This window comes from Arachis duranensis, chromosome 3 (genome assembly GCF_000817695.3).
Source record: "Arachis duranensis cultivar V14167 chromosome 3, aradu.V14167.gnm2.J7QH, whole genome shotgun sequence".
NCBI lineage: Eukaryota > Viridiplantae > Streptophyta > Magnoliopsida > Fabales > Fabaceae > Arachis > Arachis duranensis.
In genome coordinates this window covers 33,467,868-33,477,503 of record NC_029774.3, presented here as the reverse complement: position 1 = coordinate 33,477,503, position 9,636 = coordinate 33,467,868, and the positions used below count along the sequence as shown (strand labels likewise).

The window sequence follows — 9,636 nt, the reverse complement described above, 5'->3', positions numbered from 1 at the left end:
TATTTATAATAGAAGTATTATAAATACAGAAAACAATAAATAATTAAAACGGATGAATAGTCTCAAGTGAAAAGAGAAGTGTGTTTATATTTCTTTTTAGCTACTAGATCTTTAGGTAACACATATTATTACTCTTGTTTTGATAATGACATGCACCTTTTTTTTTTATAAATTCATACAAATATACGATATAAAAAAATCATGTGTAGAGTAATATTATCAAAAATAAAAATGATATTATTATTTTTTGATTTTTGAATATATATATTTGTAAAAAATACACAAATAATACCTATTTTTAAATTAATATATCAAACACTTATCCGAGGATATGGCAATTAAGTAAAACTCGTAGAATTAAATGTTTATTAAAAAAACAGTACAATTAAGTATTTTTTAAATATGATTTTTTATTCAGGCTTTAGAAGAAAAAAAATAAAAAATAAAAATTTTTTTAATTTTTTAAACAACTAATATGTAAAAATAAGTATTTAAATTAATTAAATAATAATAAAATTTTAAAGGTATTGACCAAAAACTGAATTTTAAAAAACAAGTATCATTTTTCTAAAATTGTTGGAGGGTTGCATACTTTACCTAATAAAAAAAAGTAATGATATATATTCTTTGATAAATGTTAGAGCCATGAGAATTTATTATTTTTTATTATTATTTAGTCATAAACCCAATTTGTTTTGTCTCGTTCTTAAGTTTAGTTATTCAACAACATACTTTATTCCATATTTTTAAATATTAATAGTTTATTAATGACTAAAAATAATAAATTTTAATATTTTTAAATATTAATAATTTATTAATAACTAAAAATAATAAATTTTGATAATATTCTAAACATTTCTCTATTCATGAATATAATACACATGTGCTTGACACATGCATAGTTTCAAAATGAGATATGGTTAAATAGCAAAAGGTAGTTATCACTTATCAAAGACATATAACAGTTGTGATTATGATTGTGATTACGTAGTGTACACATTCAATGAGAAAATAAGGTACTCTATTTGGATACTTTTGAAAAAGAAATATAAAAATAAAGAGTTACAAAAATTCATTTGATTATAGTAATAAAACTAAATTTTTCTGTACCTTTTAAAAAATAAAAAAGAAGATATTTCTCTCCATCTTTTATTGTTGTCTTTCTGTTTCTATTACAGAATATGAACATAATCTTATAAGCTAATTAGAAACTGTAATAAATATAGTGAGAGATTAGAAGGTTCATTTTGTCCCATTTGATAAGTAGGCCATAGAGTAAAGTGGTTATACTATGCATTGATGAGACCCAAAGTTGAGAAAAGTAAGAAAAACATTTTAGAGTGGCAATACGTTGATGGTTCATACACTATTATTTAGACCTTACTTTTCACTTTATGTATCTTTCGGAATATGTTTTTCCCAGTAAACTACTACTTCACCATCTGATTCGCCTTCCCCTTTTCCCCACCTCTATCTTTTTTCTCAAAAATACCCTTTCAATTTGTCCTCGGCATCATTGTGTGTATATATATGTTCATGCATGTACTCATGTAATGTAAGCATACCAATCTTATTATTCAATGCAGCAAATCATTATAGGATGTGTTTGAGAAACTCGTTAGAAGGGAAGAAGCACGATTAAATTTTTTGAAAGTGTCAATTTTTGGTTTGGTAATTTTTTTTTTTCATGAACGCATAAGTGATTTTGCTGCCAAAACCACATTCACAAGAAGCAACTATTTGTAGCTTCTGCGTTTTCTTAACTGACTTTTAGCCATAGATACTAACAATTTATTTATTTTTTACCAACTTTATCCTTTATATATGTTATTGTATTATTTATAAAATTCTTGTTATTTCTATTTATATGAGTTCTATTTTTTATTATTTATTATTTATATTTTTTTCAACTATTTGTTTGACATTATATATTTTTATAATTGTGATTTTTGTGTATTATATTTGTTATTATCTTTTTATAATATAATTTAGATTATGATTTCATTAAAAAAGATAAATTAGATAAAAAATTAATCATAGATAATAATAAAATCATAAACGTTGGATTCCAAATTAATATTAAGAATAAGATTATTGAGAGTACTAGAATAAGAGTACGATGTAAAAAAATACTAAAGTACATTCTTAGTTAATACTTAAAAAAATGTAACATATTTGATTAAATATTTTTTTATATATATATCTAAAATTTATATTGTTTTATTTTTATTTAAAAATATATTTTATCTATTTTTATATGTTATTTTTATTTTAGTAAGTAAATATTAATTTTATTATAAAATTAACTAATAAGATGTATTTAAATATCTAAATTAAAATAATAGGATAATATAAAAAAAATTTAAGTTGATGTCCATTTTAGTAATTTTTTATTTAAAAGTGATTTTGAATGGTATAAGCCAAACAACATTTATTTTACTATAATCCATTTTGATACAAAAATTACTAAACATAAATCACTTTAACACAAACTTATTTTTGATCAAAATCAAGTTTGTAAAATCAATTTTATACGAACTCCCATTTTGCAAACTATAATCCAAACACACACATAGTCACACTCAAACAACCTGCTATATATCCTAGAAGGCTGCCACATAAGGTTGAAAACAAATTAAATTAAGCACGGTTTAATAAGTGTATAAATCTTACAACATAATAGCTAAAGTAGATCCAACCTTTGAATTATATTCCACCAGCATTTACCGCATAATTTGGTAATTTTACTTGGTTTCCTTGCAGCAAACGGTGACATGTTTCCACAATAAGCACCACCCACACTCAAAAACATAATATAAAAAATAATTGTTATGGCAATAAAGTGCCAAAGTCACTACTACTATAAAACAATCCATTCAGAAAACAACATACGAAATGATAAACCAAAACAAGTAAATAATAGATCGATGAGACAGAGAGACAGAGACAACCAAATGGTTGGTCTCTAAAGTGAATTGAAGTCACAATCGACGCACTACAACTAGCATGGGAAAATATAATTCACTTTCCAATTCCATCTCCTATATGAATATGATCTTAGGCGCAATAAATGCACATAGATTTTGTGAAAACGTACTTCAATAATTGGATGACCTTTGTTATTTTATTATATTGTATTGTAGCTTTATCAGGTGAGCCTTTCCTTTTAATTTCATTAGAGTTTAAGACCCCGGCCCATTAATTACCACTAGTCCTTCTCCCATGATAGCTAGAGATTTTTAGCTCCTTATATAATTATGCCAAACGTGTTTCACGACACAATATATATCATCTGCTTTTAATTGATTAATTAGTTCAATTGATTACGTTATGGATTCTTTAATAATTAATTTGACATTAATCAAATCATTCATTATCATAGATTCATAGTTACGTAGCTGTCTGATCCATGCTGAAAAGAAGTGGCAGAATATAAAGCCATTTGGAATTGCATATACAGAGGACTCTCGTGTCTTGTTATTATGCAGCTCACAAAGAAAATTAAAGGATTATGACGGTAGGTAGATATATAGAGAGAGATTTTCTATAAACTTCAAAAGCTGCGTTGAATTTGATTTTTTTTTATTTTACCCATAAATCTTAGTATATGATTTCACTTCAATGTAAAATGGTTTTTTGTTTTTTTAGAAAAAGTCTAGGTGGTGACAAATATTTTGATTGTTTTAAAATGATGATGATGATATTGTTATAAAATATATAATGGTGTGAAAGAAGTAGAGAGAAGCATGCACATGGATGAACATTACCTTAGCTTGATGGATGGATGGATGCAAATGTAAAATGGATGGAACCGTGTGAATTTGGTTGTTACTTAGCTTAGCTTGTCTTTAATTAATTTGAAGATCATGAAATTGAAAAGCTTAAAATAATAATAATATAAAAATGGTGTGGTGAGAGGATGAGAGGGGGGGTGGGGTGACTGAAGTTGTAAGCAGTGGGTGTCGGCATTGGTGGCGTCAAGGTCACGTGCTTGGTCCATTCCCTAATCCCTATCCCTTGCTGTTCGCTGAAAAGCTCTTGAGCCCTTTCATTCAACGTTCAAACTTCTTATCATTGCTACTTTAACATTACCTGCAACACCGCCCACACTCACTCCCCTGAACCCTCTTTCACTTCCCTTCCCTTCTCTTTATTAACTATGTCCTGCTAATTACTCATCATCCCATCATCAATTCATCATATACAAATATTTTCCTCATAAAATACACTTTCAGCCACACTTTAAAATAAAAGTCACACATTGATTAACATAATAAGTATTGACTATCGCCAAACTTAGCTTTTTCCTTTTTCTGCTTTGGGGTCAGAAATAGGCTCATTGTTTTAGCTATAGTTGTCTGAATCAAATTAGTAATCAAATCACTCATAGTATTAATTTATTGATTTATTAATTTAATCGATAAATTATTCATTAAATTAGCAAAATTAGTCTGACGTAAATAAAAAATATAAAATTATGTATTTATTAAAAAAAATAATTTTAATAATATTATATAAACATAAAAAGAATTATGTTGTAATTAATAAAAATATTTAATATTTTTTATTTATACATATTTAATTATATTTATATTAATAATTATGAATAATAAAAAATATAATTAATTTAAATATAAGTGAATATAAAATTAAAATAATATTTAAAAAAATTATAGTACATTTTTACTATATAATTAATAATTAGCATTTAAAATAATAAAAAACAACATAGTTTAGTGACAAAAAGAACATGTAGGTACAAAAAAAATCTAAATTCAAACTACATCTTTATCAATTTTAAAAATTTAGTTCATTAATTTTCTGATCGAACTGGTCGGTCCTGATTTTTATAACTGTAATTTTAGTACCTAAAAGGAATTTATGGATTAACATTTTTTTTTCAGAAAAAAATAATAAAATAATCATATAACACTTATAGATAGCAGAAAAACATTAGATTTAAGTCTAAAAAAAATCATATATTCTCTATGTGGAACGAAAACTGAAAAGTGAACTTAAAATTTGATTACATGATATCTTAACATATAAAAGTAGAAATAATTCTCGATCACTTTTGTTCTTAAATTCGTTTTTGGTCAAAGTATATTGGAGAACTCCACTTTTTTTTTTATTTTTTCTTTCTTTTATCAGTTTATGTGTTATCTATTCATTCGTACCATAGACAAAAGTCACTTTTTCCGAGGGCCCAAAATAAAACAATAGGTCACTATTTAAAAAATAATTAAACTTGGGTCTGAGCAAGAGGTCACCGTTGGGGTCCCACTTGTTTCTCACACATAGTTTTCAACTTCTGCGGCTGTCGAAAATTTGTTTGTCCACGACTGAACTTGGGCCTTGTGGGTCCAACCACTGAGACAAAACCTTGTATTTGTACATCGTATTTGGGCCCTTATGATTTTAGTGCTCACTCTCCTCACCATTCATATTTTTCAATTAATTATTTAATTAACTAATTAGTTAAGAGTCTTACCAGGATGCTTGTTAAGGATCACAAATATAATTTTTTAATAAAAAATTATTGTTAGAGTGACTATTTTGACTGTAGAACACTGGAGAAGAGTGAGCCTATGAAATATGAATGAATAATGTTAATAGTCAGACCGACGTATCAATCTCCTTTGGTTCGGTGGTTCCTATGGGCCGAGGGCTAAAGTCCGTATCTGTAAAACAATCGAAGCGAGAGAGACAGGAGTGGGGTACACGTATCATGGTATGGCATCGCATGATAATCTATCTATCTATCTATCAAGATATGCAATTATAGTTTCGTTTATTTGAATTAATTTTCAGAGGAAAATAAGTATTTTTAAAAGATAAGTATTTAATAAAATTGATTCTTTGAGTAACTAGTTCACTAATTTACTTAAACAAATATTAAAAATTTGAAATTTATTTATGTATGCAATATTTTGTTGATTAATATTAAATTGAATTGAGTGATATAATGAAAAACTAAAAAAGATAAATATTTATTTTATTTTATTGAGCTATTTTTTTCATTGACAAAACATAAGTAGAAAATAAGTATATTTTGTGTATGTTAAGAAGAAGATGGGGATTTATTTTTGACAGAGACACAAATAGTTTTTTTTGTTGGAAAGAACAACTTTCATTTATAGAAATGCCATTAAGTAACAAGAGCATTAAATTTATATCTAAATCAGAAAGATAAATATTCTATATATTAAACTATAAATTGAAAGGAAATGTCATATTTAAGTATAAAGTCTCTCTGAACAGAGACTGAAGCTAACCAATGGTAACTTGTCACATGGCAAGTTACCTTTTAAATAAATACATATGAAATTATAATTAAATAAATAATTATATTAAATAATTAAATTATAATAAATAATTATATTAAATAATTAAATAATATTCAATTTAATAATAATATTAATTATTTATATAATAATCAATATTAAATATTATTTATATTTATATTATTATATTAAATTAGCCGTTGTAAAACTAGTCGTTGTAAAATTAGCTGTTGCAAAACTAGCCGTTATTATGTTACCGTTATTATTAATAAATTAATATTTTGTTACTCTATATATACCACTTAGATACACTTCTATTCTCACACTATCTACTACTCTTCTTTATCTTCTTCCAAATTTACGAAATCAAAGTTCTGCTACTATTATTCTTTGTTCAAAAAAATGGATCCAAACCAACTCAACTCTTTCTTCAATTACTTACAAAACTTTCCTTAAATTTCAAATACCCAACAATCTCAAACCTCAAACTCTCAAGTTCCAAATCAAAACTTCAAACTATCAAATTCATTTCAAAATCCAAATCCACAAAATCTTTCTAATTTCAATTTTCAAGCTCCTTATAATAATCAATTTCCTATATTCCAACCGCAAAATCAAAATTCACAAACACCCCATTTTTCATTTTCGTCCATGTTTAACCCCTCTATCGGAAATGTTACTCCAACTTCCTTGCCGTTTCCAACTCAATTCAGTGCATCAAGACATAACTCATCTGGTGTTGGTGGCTCTTCTAACCCATCCTCTCAGACTCCTATACAATCTAGTCCAAATTTGCAATATTCAGATTTTGCCAACCCTCGTGGATTAGATGCTATCGACCTTAATGATGATGATATTGAAGATCAGAGGTAAGATAGTATTCAACACTAGCATTGGAAAGAAGATGAGATGCTGATCAGTGGATGGTTAAATGTTTCAACTGACCCTGTAGTTGGTACCGATCAAAAGGGGGAAATATTTTGGAGTCGAATTCATAGCTACTGTGTAGAATTTTGCACCGACATGACAAGGGGGTAGTTGCATGTAAGAAACGATGGTATAAGATCAACAAGGCTGTTGCACAATTTGCTTATTGCTACGATCAAGCTAGTCGAAACATAAGGAGTGGTTCGAACGCTGATGATATAAAAGAGTTGGCTTATAAACTTTATTATTGTGTCGTTATTGTTCATGAAAGTGACCGTTGCAAAACTAGCCGTTAAGTAGCCGTTGCAAAACTAGCCGTTAAGTAGCCGTTAAGGAAAACTAGCCGTTGCAAAAGTTGCCGTTGCAAAAGTAGCCGTTGCAAAACTAGCCGTTACAAAACTAGCCGTTAAGGTACTTATTGCAGACACACTTATAAATATCAACTATCAATAACTCCACAACTCCACTTCAACTCTTGTTTCTCACCTCGACAGAGAACTAAAAATTACATTTCTCCATATGGCTAGAAATTTTGATGATATGTTCAATGAGGCTTTGTATGGCAAAAGAAGACGGCAAGATAACACACTCATAGATAACTGGATCAATGAGTATTTACTCGAAAATTCAGAAGAAGAAGATATCGATAGAAGCCCTATCCCAATTCCTCGTAGATGGATCAACAGAGATCGAGAAGCAGGACATGATCGCCTTTTCCAAGATTACTTTGCAGACGGTGTATAATGCTGACATTTTCCGACGGAGATTTCGAATGAGAAGAGATGTGTTCCTTCGGGTAGTAGACGCTCTCTCAAACGTCTATCCGTATTTCCAACAGAGGGTTGATGCAACTGGAAGAAGAGGCTTGTCGCCACTTCAGAAATGTACCGCTGCGATACGGATGTTAGCATATGGCGTAGCAGCTGATGCTGTTGATGATTATGTGTGCATAGGCGAGAGCACTACAATTGAATGCTTGGAAAAATTTGTTGAAGGTGTCATTTCCGTGTTCCAGGATGAATACTTGCGAAAAAACCCAATCCAAATGACGTACAACGCCTGCTACAAATGGCGGAGGGTCGTGGCTTCCCTGGCATGTTGGGTAGCATTGACTGCATACATTGGCAATGAAAAAATTGTCCAAAGGCGTGGAAAGGTATGTACATGAGTGGTTATCGTGGGGTTGCAACCATAGTACTTGAGGTTGTAGCATCTTCAGACCTTTGGATATGACATGCGTTCTTTGGAGTTTCTGGTTCAAATAATGATATCAACATGTTAGATCGTTCTCCAGTGTTTGATGATATTCTAAATGACCGTGCTCCGGAGGTAAATTATACTATTAATGGTAATAATTATACAATGGGATACTATTTAGCAGATGGTATTTATCCTGAATGAGCCACATTTGTCAAATCAATCTCAAAGCCACAAGGTGAGAAACGCAAGTTATTTGCACAATACCAAGAAGGGCAAAGAAAAGATGTGGAACGAGCATTCGGAGTGTTGCAAGCACGCTTTGCAATTATACGTGGTCCAGCTCGTTTTTGGGAAAAGAAAAAGCTTGCCAACATAATGAGAGCTTGTATTATATTGCATAATATGATTGTTGAGGATGAAAGAGACAGCTATGCAGGAAATTTTGCTCAAGGCTTAGAGTATGATGATGTTGAAAATGGCTTATCACAACCTCAGCTGGGAGAGGAAGATTTTGCACCATAACATCAATTTCTTCAAAGAAATGCCCAACTTCGAAATAGGTAGCAGCATAGACAATTGAAGGAGGACTTGATTGAACACATATGGCAATTTCACAATGCTTGTCGTCAACTATAGAGTTTAATTGTGTTTTTCTTTGTATTAAGTAATTTTACAAATTAGTGTAACCCCGAATTATGTATTGTGTATTATTGTTATATATGAATTTATTTAATATTAATATCTTTTAATAGTGAATTATTTTTAAATTTAAATATTTAAATTATATTATTAAAAAAATTAATTACATTAATTACAAGTATTTTAATTAATTAATTAAGTGGGACCACAACAGGGACTAAAGTTAGTTCCTCCTAATGGAGAAGAGAGAGATGCTTTGAGTTCCTATTTACTGTTAATGACGCAAAAATTGATGTGGAGTTACTTTTTATAACAGGTGGGCCATAAATAGGAATTGGGATGAGTTCCCTACTGGAGATGGTCTTAGTCTCTTCTATTTTTAAATTTACATAGATGTACACAGTAGGATAACTTTTCTTTGACTCTATGATCACTTACTAGATTTGTAAAGAGTTCTTTGAATATATACTTTTCTTCAAAAATGTCTTTTTCTCATATCAAAATTTTTATCACAGAAGAAAAATTACTCACAAAAGAAAACTAGTACACCATGGAAAAGAAATTATTACACTACAAATCAGAAAGA

The 9,636-nt window shown here is 28.8% G+C and overlaps 1 pseudogene; it reads left to right on the top strand.

The window, feature by feature from the left end:
• Positions 1–7,730: 7,730 nt before the first annotated feature.
• On the top strand, positions 7,731–9,047 carry LOC107478639 (uncharacterized; annotated as a pseudogene).
• The last annotated feature ends 589 nt before the right edge of the window (positions 9,048–9,636 follow it).